This window comes from Somniosus microcephalus, chromosome 18 (genome assembly GCF_052327205.1).
Source record: "Somniosus microcephalus isolate GS21.2 chromosome 18, FLI_Smic_1.0, whole genome shotgun sequence".
Taxonomy (NCBI): domain Eukaryota; kingdom Metazoa; phylum Chordata; class Chondrichthyes; order Squaliformes; family Somniosidae; genus Somniosus; species Somniosus microcephalus.
Window position 1 is genome coordinate 24,905,126 of NC_141004.1, and position 13,731 is coordinate 24,918,856.

Below are 13,731 nucleotides of genomic sequence, written 5' to 3' on the forward strand. Positions count from 1 at the left end.
GGAAGTCCTACATCAGATGACTTCCATGAAGGTCTGGTTTCTATGCTCAATAGCTGCCCATCGCTCCTCCAGAGATGTCAGTCTATTCTGAACAATGGCCATGTTTTCAATACTCTGGCAACTTAGTAATGTCACTGGGCTAGTAATCCAGAGGCCTGGACTAATGATCCAGAGACGTGAGTTCAAATCCCACCACGGCAGCCGGGGAATCTAAATTCAGTTAATTAAATAAATCTGTAATTAAAAGCTAGTATGAGTAATGGTAACCATGAAACTATCGGATTGTCATAAAAACCCATCTGGTTCACTAATGTCCTTTAGGGAAGGAAATCTGCCATCCTTACCTGGTCTGGCCTATATGTGACTCCAGACCCACAGCAATGTGGTTGGCTCTTAACTGCCCTCTGAAATGGCCTAGCAAGCCACTCAGTTGTAAATAACCGCTACGAAACAAAATAATAAGAATGAAACTGGACGGACCACTCGGCATCGACCTCGGCACCGGCTACGGACACGGCAACGGCACACCCAGCCCAGTCCACCCTGCAAAGTCCTCCTCACCAACATCTGGGGACTTGTGCCAAAATTGGGAGAGCTGTCCCACAGACTAGTCAAGCAACAGCCTGCCATAGTCATACTCACAGAATCATACCTTTCAGCCAATGCCCTGAACTCCTCCATCACCACCCCATGGTATGTCCTGTCCCACCGGCAGGACAGACTCACCAGGCATGGCGGCACAGTGGTATACAGTCGGGAAGGAGTGGCCCTGGGAGTTCTCAACATTGACTCCGGACCCCATGAAGTCTCATGGCTTCAGGTCAAGCATGGGCAAGGAAACCTCCTGCTGATTACCACCTACCGCCGTCCCTCAACTGATGAATCAGTATTCCTCCATGTTGAACACCACTTGATAGAAGCACTGAGAGTAGCAAGGACACAGAATGTACTCTGGGTGGGGGACTTCAATGTCCATCACCAAGAGTGGCTCGATAGCGCCGAGTCCTGAAGGACATAACTGGGGAAAAACCTACTTGACCTCATCCTCACCAATCTACCTGTCGCAGATGCATCAGTCCATGACAGCATTGGCAGCAGTGACCACCGCACAGTCATTGTGGAGACGAAGTCCTGTCTTCACACTGAGAACACCCTCCATCGTGTTGTGTGGCACTACCATTGTGCTAAATGGGATAGATTCAGAACAGATCTAGCAGCTCAAAACTAGGCATCCATGAGGCGCTGTGGGCCATCAGCAGCAGCAGAATTGTATTCCACCACAATCTGTAACCTCATGGCCTGGCATATCCCTCACTCTACCAATACCACCAAGCCAGGGGACCAACCCTGGTTCAACAAGGATTGTAGCAGAGCATGCCAGGAGCAGCACCAGGCAAACCTAAAAACCAGGTGCCAACCTGGGGAAGCTGCAACACATGCATGCTAAAAAGCGGAAGCAGCATGCTATAGACAGGGCTAAGCGATCCCACAATCAACGGATCAGATCAAAGCTCTGCAGTCCTGTCACATCCAGTCGTGAATGGTGGTGGACCATTAAACAACTAACGGGAGGAGGAGGAGGAGGCTCCAAGAATGTCCCCATGCTCAATGATGGTGGAGCCCAGCACGTGAGTGCAAAAGACAAGGCTGAAGCGTTTGCAACCAACTTCAGCCAGAAGTGCCAAGTGGATGATGCATCTCGACCTACTCCCGAGGTCCCCACCATCATAGAAGCCAGTCTTCAGCCAATTCGATTCACTCCACGTGATATCAAGAAACGTCTGAGCGCACTGGATACAGCAAAGGCTATGGGTCCCGACAACATCCCGGCTATCGTGCTGAAGACTTGTGCTCCAGAACTAGCTGCACCTCTAGCCAAGCTGTTCCAGTATAGCTACAACACTGGCATCTATCTGACAATGTAGAAAACTGCCCAGGTATGTCCTGTCCACAAAAAGCAGAACAAATCCAACCCAGCCAACTATAGCCCCATCAGTCTACTCTCAATCATCAGCAAAGTGATGGAAGGTGTCATCAACAGTGCTATCAAGCGGCACTTACTCACCAATAACCTGCTCACTGGCGCCCAGTTTGGGTTCCGCCAAGACCACTCAGCTCCCGACCTCATTACAGCCTTGGTCCAAACATGGACAAAGGAGCTGAATTCCAGAGGTGAGGTGAGAGTGACTGCTCTTGACATCAAGGCAGCATTTGACCATGTCTGGCATCAAGGAGCCCTAGTAAAACTGAAGTCAATGGGAATCGGGGGAAAACGCTCCACTGGCTGGAGTCATACCTAGCGCAAAGGAAGATGGTTGTGGTGGTTGAAGGTCAATCATCGCAGCCCCAGGAGTTCCTCAGGGCAGTGTCCTAGGCCCAACCATCTTCAGCTGCTTCATCAATGACCTTCCCTCCAACATAAGATCAGAAATGGGGTTGTTCGCTGATGACTGCACAGTGTTCAGCACCATTCACAACTCCACAGATAATGAAGCAGTCCATGCCTGCATGCAACAAGACCTGGACGACGTTCAGGCTTGGGCTGATAAGTGGCAGGTAACATTCATGCCACAGAAGTGCCAGGCAATGACTATCTCCAACAAGCGAGAGTCTAACCACCTCCCTTTGACATTCAATGGCATTACCATCACCAAATCCCCCACCATTAACATTCTGGGGATCACCATTAACCAGAAACTTAACTGGACCAGCCACATAAATACTGTGGCAACAAGAGCAGGTCAGAGGCTAGGTATTGTGCGGCGAGTGTCTCACCTCCTGACTCCACAAAGCCTTTCCACCATCTACAAGGCACAAGTAAGGTGTGTGATGGAATACTCTCCACTTGCCTGGATGAGTGCAGCTCCAACAAAACTCAAGAAGTTTGACACCACCCAGGACAAAGCAGCCTGCTTGATTGGCACCCCATCCACCACCTTAAACATTCACTCCCTCCACCACCGGCGTACCGTGGCTGCAGTGTGTACCATTTACAAGATGCACTGCAGCAACTCACCACGGCTTCTTCGGCAGCACCTCCCAAACCCGCGACCTCTACCATCTAGAAGGACAAAGACAGCAGGTGCATGGGAACACCACCACCTCCAAGTGCCCCTCCAAGTCACACACCATCCTGACTTAGAAGTATATCACCGATCCTTTATCGTCGCTGGGTCAAAATCCTGGAACTTCCTCCCTAACAGCACTGTGGGAGTATCATCACCACATGAACTGCAGCAGTTCAAGAAGGCGGCTCACCACCACCTTCTCAAGGGCAACTAGGGATGGGCAATAAATGCTGAAGGCTCCGGCATCTCCACAGCAGAGATGACAGAATGGCTGCTGCATTCTCCGAATGAACAGCCACCTGATTTCTGCTCAGGAAATAGGTTTAGTAAGCCTTAAGTACAAGAACTCATCAAACAACAGAGAATGTCAGTGTTTGACAGCTTCTCAGAGCTGTCAAACAATGACAATTCAGCTGTCAAAAATTTTTGACAGATGAAACATCATACGCTGATGTTCTCTGTCACCAGCTTTCCCTTAATTGGCCTGCTAAGCCCGTTGGGGAAAATAGCGTGGGTTGGCCAGACGTCGATGTAGGCGGGACTGAAACCCGACAAGCAGCAGTCCCGCCTCCAACGCCCCCCATTGCAAAATCACCCCCCGTACTCCATTCGAGGCCAAACCAGTGTTTTATACAGGTTCATCATAGTTTCCATGCTTTTATACTCTATACCTCCAGCATGGGTTGTATAATTTGTTTCATTATCCCTACAGTAGGGTGGGGGGCGAATTGCCCAGGATTGTTGTGCGCGATGAAGAATGGCTTCTTGGGCAGGATACTAAAAGTACCAGGTAAAGACCGGGTGAGTCCAAGTAAGGTATAATATGAGGCTGGTACCAGGTAGGGGGTTGCTTGTGAGCCCTGGGGCAATGTAACGGTGATAGTGCTCAGTCAATTATTGTGTAAGATGTACTGCCAGGAAAGCAGACATATTTGGCTTGGCCCCTTGCCTCCACCCCAATGCATTTACCATAAAGCAAAGATCAAAGAGCAAGTTATTATCTAAATGGAAAGAAACTGCAAAGTGCTACAGTACAAAGGGATCTGGGGCTCCTGGTGCATGAAACACAGAAGGTTAGTATGCAGGTACAGCAGGTGATCAGGAAGGCCAATGGAATCTTGGCTTTTATTGCAAGGGGGATGGAGTATAAAAGCAGGGAAGTCTTGCTTCAGTTATACAGGGTACTGGTGAGGACACACCTGGAATACTGCATACAGTTCTGGTTTCCATATTTAAGAAAATATATACTTGCTCTCGAGGCAGTTCAGAGAAGGTTCACTCGGCTGATTCCGGAGATGAGGGGTTGACTTATGAGGAAAGGTTGAGTAGGTTGGCCTCTACTCATTGGAATTCAGAAGAATGAGAGGCAATCTTATCAAAACATATAAGATTGTGAGGGGGCTTGATCGGGTGGATGCGGGGAGGATGTTTCCACTGATGGGTGAGACTAGAACTAGGGGGCATAATCTTAGAATAAGGGGCTGCCGTTTCAAAACTGAGATGAGGAGAAACTTCTTCACTCAGAGGGTAGTAAATCTATGGAATTTGCTACCTCAGAGAGCTGTGGAAGCTGCGACATTAAATAAATTTTAAAAGGAAATGGACAGTTTCCTAGCTGATAAGGGAATTAAGGGTTATGGGGAGCGGGCAGGGAAGTGGACGTGAGTCTAGGTTCGGATCAGCCATGATCCTATTGAATGGCGGAGCAGGCCCGAGGGGCCGTATGGCCTACTCCTGCTCCTACTTCTTATGTTCTTATGTTCTAAGAGGAGATCACTCACAGGATCAACAACTTGTCTACCACACATAGAGCTTGACAGGGAGTCAGAAGAAATTTCTGTAATATGGAAAAAAAACAATGGGCCGTAATTTGCAGCCCCTACGGGTGGGTACGAGGTTTGTACGCGCCCGGCGGGGCCGCACAAGTTCAGGGTTTAGGAATTCTCTTGACAGATCGCTCGAACCCCCGGAAGAGAGCATTCACGGGCGGAGCCCAACTTCTGCCCAGCGAATGCCCGTGAAATTCTTACGCCTGGTGATCGCAGGTGTAAGGCCTACTTTTACCAGTGTAAGAGTTTTAAAATACAGAAAAATAAAATGTTATCAATAATTTATACATTCAAAAACCTGTGCAATAAGGTAAGTTTATTTTTAGCCCCTTTAAAACATGTAAATTTATTTTTCAAAAAATTTAATTTTTGTTTTAAATATTTAATTAATTGCCATTTTAATTAATTTTAAATACGTGATGGTATTTTTAAAAATTATTGGAAGTATAGAGGTATTTTTTGTGTATTCCCATTCCTACTTATGGGGATTCCATACATACGGTGGCCCCGAAGTATGCTTCGCACAAGGATCTCGCTGTGTCAAGAACCGGAAGATTGGGGGCAGTACAGGATACAGCAAAAGAGGACAAAGGGATTAATCAGGAAGGGGAAAATAGAATACGAAAGTAAACTTGCAGCAAACATAAAGACAGACTGCAAAAGCTTTTATCGGTATATCAGGAGGAAAAGACTGGTAAAATCCCAAGTCGGTCCCTTGCAGTCCGATTCGGGAGAATATATAATGGAGAATAAGGAAATGGCAGACCAATTAAACTCATACTTTGGTTCTGTATTCACAAAGGAGGACACAAATAACCTCCCAGGAATATCGGCAAACATAGGGACTAATGAGAGGGAGGAGCTGACAGAAATTAGTATCTCTAGGGATATGGTGTTGGGTAAGTTGAGGGGACTGAAGGCCGACAAATCCCCAGGGCCTGATAAACTACATCCTAGGGTACTTAAGGAGGTGGCCCTGGAGATAGCAGATGCTCTAAGGATCATCTTCCGGAACTCCATTGACTCGGGAACAGTACCCGTGGATTGGAGGGTAGCTAATGTTACCCCAATATTTAAAAAGGGGGGTAGAGAGAAAGCAGGGAATTATAGACCAGTAAGCCTTACATCGGTTGTGGGCAAAATGCTAGAGTCCATTATTAAGGATAAAATAGCGGAGCACTTGACAAATGGGGAAAGGATCGGACAGAGTCAACATGGATTTACAAAGGGTAAATCGTGTTTGACTAATCTGCTGGAATTTTTTGAGGAGGTAACTGGTAGAATAGATGGGGGAGAGCCAGTGGATGTGGTGTACCTTGACTTCCAGAAAGCCTTCGATAAGGTTCCACACAAAAGATTATCATGCAAAATTAAGGCTCATGGGATTGGGGGCAAAGTATTAACGTGGATAGAGAACTGGCTGGCGGATAGAAAACAGAGAGTTGGAATAAACGGCTCGTTTTCGGAGTGGCAGGCAGTGACCAGCGGGGTGCCGCAAGGATCTGTCCTGGGACCCCAGCTGTTCACAATATATATAAATGATCTGGATCAGGGAATTGGATGCAATATTTCCAAATTCGCTGACGACACTAAACTAGGAGGAGGGGTGGGCTCTGATGAGGATGTCAGGAGGCTACAGTGTGATTTGGACAGGTTGGGGGAATGGGCGGATACGTGGCAGATGCACTATAATGTGGATAAATGCGAGGTTATCCACTTTGGGGGTAAAAACAGGAGGGTAGATTATTATCTAAATGGCAATAGATTGGGAGATGGGGAAGTGCAGAGGGACCTGGGTGTTCTTGTGCACCAGTCACTGAAGGAGAGCATGCAGGTGCAACAGGCGATTAAGAAGGCAAATGGTATGTTGGCCTTCATATCAAGGGGGTTCGAGTATAGGAATAGGGATACCTTACTACAGCTGTACAAGGTGCTGGTGAGACCGCATCTGGAGTATTGTGTACAGTTTTGGTCGCCCCATCTGCGGAAGGATGTTCTTGCCATGGAAAGAGTGCAACGGCGATTCACCAGGCTGATACCTGGAATGGCGGGAATGACCTACGAAGAGAGATTAAATAGTTTGGGCTTGTACTCACTGGAGTTTAGAAGATTGAGAGGGGATCTCATCGAAACATATAAAATTATGGCAGGCCTGGACAGGCTGAATTCAGAGAGAATGTTTCCAATGGCCGGGGAGCACAGAACCAGGGGCCACAGTCTAAAAATAGCGGGCAAATCATTTAAAACAGAGATGAGGAAGAATTTCTTCACTCAAAGAGTGGTGAGCCTGTGGAATTCCCTGCCACAGAGGGCTGTGAAGGTTAATTCACTAAATATTTTCAAGAGAGAATTGGATATATTTCTGAAGGCTAAGGGGATTAAGGGTTACGGAGAAAAGGCGGGGACGGGGTACTGAACTGGTAAGATCAGCTATGATCTCAGACGAAGATCAGCCATGATCTCATTGAATGGCGGAGCAGGCTCGAAGGGCCGAATGGCCTACTCCTGTTCCTATCTCTATGTATCTATGTAACTTAATTTTTTCCGACATTCAATTCAAATCAAAGGAGGTTAGTGGGGATTCCCCTGTGCGAACAGCTGTGACATCAACGAGCTGGCTGAGCAGCCAATCAAAATGCAGAATTCTCACGGACAGTGAACAAGGAAGTGAGAAAGCTCTTCAAATGATTGCGATGACAAAAAATTAACTTTTTTTCAAAATTTTAACTTTGATTAAAAAGGACAAATTTCACAACGCAAAAAATTAAAATTAGTTTTCCATTAGTTTGCCTTTGTTTAGCAGTCAACATGCTGTTAAAACCCCAGTTACACCTAATCCCTTTGGGTTTAACTATTAGTGGGGAATTTAACAGCGTACTTACTGCGGAAGAGCCGAGTTTTTCATCAGTTTCCCTGATTTGGGTGATTACACTGATTGCCGGCTCTGTTGCGGGGCAGGGGGGGATGCACAGCGCAGTCAGTGTTGGAGCTCCAAATAACAGACTGCAACTTCAGGATTTCCACATGCGCCTGCACATGCGCCAAATCCCGAAGTTTTAAAGGCGGAATGGCGGTGAATGATGTCACTTCGCTGTCATTCCCACCGCAAATTCCGGGCCATTAAAATTTCCTCTGTCCAAGACGTTTGCACGGTAAAAATTGCCAGAGAATTCCGAACCATGACAGGAATATTAATGGAAAAAAAGTGCATTTTTACAAAATGCAGTTTCTTACTTTAATGTTTTGTTCACTACTTTAAAGGGCACATTGACCTATTTAAACGTAGGTTAACAGCTGTGTTAAAATAGCAGAGAGAAAAATTGCCACTTAAACACATTAACCATGAGCTAACATTTCTAATAATACCTAGGTGTGGTCTTATCTTGCTGACATACAACACAAAGGACAGAGCACTGGAGAGTACTATCTGCATTCAGGAAGATTTACAGAATGGTGTGTGTACGTTCTGATCAAAGGCTTCCTGACCTTATGCAGACTTTCAATTTGCTGATTTTGGCTTTTAGTCTATAGGCGTAAGGCTCACCAGGTAGAGAAAGCGTAGAAGGTCAATGAGGAGACATTGGGGTTGGAAGCATTCTTGGTGGTTTCCTCACATTCCCTTCTGCCTCCAACCACTCCGCCTAGTCAAACAGCCTTTTTTTCCATCTCTAATATTTTATAACTAATAAATGAAAGTGTTCAAAGAAAATGATGAAAGCACTCAATCTTTTTTAAAACCCCAATTATCTTTCTCCCAGATTGCTCGCAGCAGAGACCAAGGGATGAATATTTAATTCTTCGAGACTCCAGGACAATCCTGGTGGGTTGGCAACCCCAGGAGACACGGACTTGGCTCTGTGACTGTTGACGATAATTGTGGCAGAAGGTTAAAGGGGTCATAATCCAGGCAATGAGCAACAGTCTAAGTGCAAGGGTGTACAGCAGCAATCAGATTCCACTCAGCGATCTATTGTTCCTTCTTGTAGCCTGTGCACGTAGTCTTGACTATTTTTATAGTTATTCACGTTAAGTAAATGTTTTCATAGTCAACCTTTATTAGCATCTATTCATGGAGCTGTAAGAGAAACCTTGAAATCTTGCGAAAAACATGCAAAGATGACTAGTCACAATGGTGCCTCTAATGCTTATGCTGGAAGAAGTAAGTGCATTTACTGGCCTAATTTCAATTAACACCTATTTCTCCTTGCAGTTACAATTATTCTTTACAAATGGGTTTCAAGTCTCATCATGGATAGTGTAGAGAAGAAATCTTCCCCCATTGTTGGTTGTTAGTTTTAGCGAATTTGACAACAGTTTGTCATTGTACTGTATCTCTAGGAGATTGGACACCTAAAGGGCCCTATCCTCCTGTATATATAGAGTAAAGCTACTAATGGGGCCAAGTCAGATCCAAGTTTTTTTTATCGTCATTCACGGGACGTGGGCGTCGCTGGCATGGCCAGCATTTATTGCCCATCCCTAATTGCCCTTAAGAAGGTGGTGGTGAGCCGCCATTCCAGAGGGCAGTTAAGAGTCAACCACATTGCTGTGGCTCTGGAGTCATGTATAGGCCAGACCGGGTAAAAACGGCAGATTTCCTTCCCTAAAGGAAATTAGTGAATCGGATGGGTTTATATGACAATCCGGTAGTTTCATGGTCACCATTACTGATACCAGCTTTTTTTATCACCACTCTAAGCAGGCTGAGTCAAGCTTGCACATTGAAGAATGGTCACTTGGGATGAGCTTCTGGAGTGTTGATGACTCCTGTGCAGTTATTGCTTTCAGCAGAGACGAGGAGGATGTTGGCGGAGGAGGGGAAAGGGAGCCTGGAATTTCAATAGAAGCAGCTGCCATCAATCCAATGGCTTTAACAAACAATCTATTTCCTAAATAACAAAAGATAATACTGCAAATGCTGGAAATCTGAAATATGCTGGAAATACTCAACAGGTCAGGCAGCACCCGTGGAAAGAGAAACAGAGTTAACATTTCAGGTTGATGACCTTTCGTCAGAACTGGGTTCCAGCATTCTCTGTTTTTTATCTATTTCCTATTTTGGGTGCCCGGTGAACACAACAACCAATGTTACAAGATTTTATTATTATTGGAAAAACCTATTCAAGGACACCAGTTCATAGTGCAGGACACCATCAAGTTTGGAAAGAGTAGGAGAGCAGTTGAGGTAAATCAAGAAATAATGATTATGTGACACCAAGTTCAGCTTTTAAAAGCCTGCAGCTTGTACAAGGAAGGGAAGACACAGGGAGTTAAGGAGTTCCTTATTTTTGAGGAGGTCCTAGGAAAGAATGGTTTGTAATAGGACATAGTGCAGTGAATCTTGATTTCAACACAGCTTGGGCACAGGGAGAAGGGCATGTGTAGGATACTGTATTCGGAGCTCAGAGGAGTCAGACAGGAAAATTCAATGCAAGGCAATCCTAGCTGTATTTTTTATTCGTTCATGGGATGTGGGAGCCGCTGGCAAGGCCGGCATTTATTGCCCATCCTAGTTGCCCTTGACAAGGTGGTGGTGAGCTGCCTACTTGAACCGCTGCAGTCCGTGTGCTATTAGGGAGGGAGTGCCAGGATAGACCGAGTAATTACAGGCCAGTCAGCCTAATCTCAGTGGTGGGAAAATTATTGGAAAAAATTCTGAGGGACAGGATAAATCTTCATTTAGAAAGACACGGATTAATCAGGGACAGTCATCATGGATATGTCAAGGGAAGGTCGTGTCTATCTAACTTGATTGAATTTTTTGAGGAGGCAACAAGGAGGGTCGATGAGGGTAGTGCATTTGATGTAGTCTATATGGATTTTAGCAAGGCTTTTGATAAGGTCCTGCATGGCAGACTGGTCACAAAAGCCCATGGGATCCAAGGCAAAGTGGCAAGTTGGATCCAAAATTGGCTCAGAGGCAGGACACAAATGGTCGAAGGGTGTTTTTGTGACTGGAAGGCTGTTTCTAGTGGGGTTCCGCAGGGCTCAGTAGTGGACCTTCTGCTTTTTGTGGTATATATCAATGATCTGGACTTAAATGTAGGAAGGATGATTAAGAAGTTTGCAGATGATACAAAAATTGGCCGTGTGGTTGATAATGAAGAAGAAACATGCAGACTGCAGGAAGATATCAATGGACAGGTCAGGTGGGCAGAACAGTGGTAAATGGAGTTCAATCTGGAGAAGTGTGAGGTAATGCATTTGGGGAGGGCTAACAAGGCAAGGGAATACACATTAAATGGTAGGACACTGAGAAGTGCAGAAGCTCAGAGGGACCTTGGAGTGCATGTCCACAGATCCCTGAAGATAGCAGGCCAGGTAGATAAGGTGGTTATGAAGGCATACGGGTTACTTGCCTTTATTAGCCGAGGCATAAAATATAAGAGCAGGGAGGTTATGCTTCAGCTGTATAAAACATTAATTAGGCTGCAGCTAGAATACTGCGTGCAGTTCTGGTCACCACATTACAGGAAGGATGTGATTGCGCTAGAGAGGGTGCAGAGGAGATTTACGAGGATGTTGCCTGGGCTGGGGAATTTTAGCTATGAGGATAGATTGGATAGGCTGGGGCTGTTTTCTTTGGAACAGAGGAGGCTGAGGGGAGACCTAATTGAGGTGTATAAATTATGAGGGGCCTAGATAGAGTGGATAGAAAGGACCTGTTTCCCTTAGCAGAAGGGTCAATAACCAGGGGGCATAGATTTAAAGTAATTGGTCGGAGGTTGAGAGGGGAGTTGAGGAGAAATGTTTTTACCCAGAGGGTGGTGGGGGCCTGGAACTCACTGACTGAAAGGGTGGTAGAGGCAGAGACCCACATTTAAAAAGTACTTGGATATGCACTTGAAGTGGTATAACCTACAAGGCTACGGACCAAGTGATGGAAAGTGGGATTAGGGTGGAAAGCTCTTTGTCAGCCGGCATGGATAAGATGGGCTGAATGGCCTCCTTCTGCATTGTAAATTTCTATGATTCTCTATGATTCTATGATTTTGACCCAGCGACGATGAAGGAACAATGATATACTTCCAAGTGAGGATGGTGTGTGACTTGGAGGGGAACTTGGAGGTGGTGCTGTTTCCATGCGCCTGCCATGCTGCAGCCGCTGGGGTAGCACTTCATAGAAGCACTAGGACAGGCAAAGGCACAGGGAAGACAGGCAATAAGGGAATGCACAAGGGTGATTAGTTGACTTAGTTATGTAATATTGGATTGATTGATTTATAAATTTGGTTTGGAACGTTTGTTTTGTGGTGGATTTTATTTCAGCATTGTGATCAAGAGGATGCTATAGTGTTCCATGAAAGAGGGACGGTAAGATGGGGAAGTGTTTAGTAACGGGGATCTGGGGTTTCATTCAGGGGAACCGGAGTCTGAGATGCGCTCACAGACTTCCCATCCGGAACGTGGATGTGCAGACTGCCTCCTCCCGTCCTCCTCCTCCTCCTGAGGTGGCCACCCATGGTGGCAAGGGCTGCACTCTCATGATGGCCAAGTTGTGGAGAATGCAGCAGACCACCACGAATTGGGACATCCCATCCGGTGAGTACTGGCGGGTTCCTCCCGAGCGGTCAAGGCAGCGGAACCGTTGCTTCACATCCTGATGAAGAAGGTCTGCTCAATGACATTCCTTGTGGCAGCATGGCTCTCATTATATGATTGCTGGCCACAAGAGGTGGGGTTGCGGAGGGGAGTCATCAGCCAAGTGTAGAGTGGATAACCCTTGTCACCGAGCAGTCACCCTCGGGTTCAACGTGGTGGCTGGAAGATTGTTGGCACAGCGGACTGTTGCAGGATGAATGCATCATGACTGCTGCCAGGATAGCGGGCATTCACCAGCATGATGTGCTGGGCATGGTCGCACACCAACTGCACATTAAATGAGTGGTACTGTTTGCGGTTATGGTACATTTCACCATTGAGATGCGGCGCCCACAAAGCCGACATGTGTGCAGTCGATGGCACCCTGCAAAACTATCTGCAGTAACACCTCCTTCAAACGATTTGCCATAACCCTCGCCAAGATCTTACAATCCACATTTAATAATGTGATGGGCCTCCAATCCTTCAGATCCCGTCTATCCCCTTTATTTTTATATAAGCTAAGCTTATAATACCTCTCCTCATAGATGGGGCCAGGCTTCCCTCAATTTTAATTTCCTTAAAAACTCCTAAGAGCAATGGACTTAAAATCTCGAAAAATTCTTTATAAAATTCTGCACTTAGTCCATCGGATCCTGGGCTTTCCCCCCCCCCCTTCATTCCACTTATTGCTACTTTTATTTCCGCTAATCCTACTTCTTTGTCATACATGCTTCTCTCATCCTCCTTTAAACCTTCTTCAATAAAAGCAGTAACCTTCTCCATCGCCAAATTGGAAATGTCTTCTTTTGTATATAACTCATGATAAAAGCTGCTAGCCACCTCTAAAATCTCCCCACTTTCATGAATGATCTTCTCCCCTACCTTCAACTCTTCAATTAACGATAATCTCTGTCGCAGCTTCTCTTGCTCTAGAAAATATCTAGTGCATCTTTCGCCCTCCAATGTATCTCTAGCCTTTGCACGGAGAATGGCCCCCTTGCATTTTTCAGCTTGCAATAATTCCCACTCTTCCTTTAGCACCCGGAACTTAGTCTCCGCTCCCTTATCCCCTCCGTCAACTGCTTTACAGACATCCGTAAACCTTTTGTTTATATTCTCTTCTTGACGCCGGTTAGCTGCTGCCCTCTTTTTCCCATAACGTACCGAAAAAACTTTTACCTCATATTTGAAATTGTCCCACCAAGCTCTTCTTTCTTTCAAGAACAAAGGTTCCTTCCGCGCATTCTTTA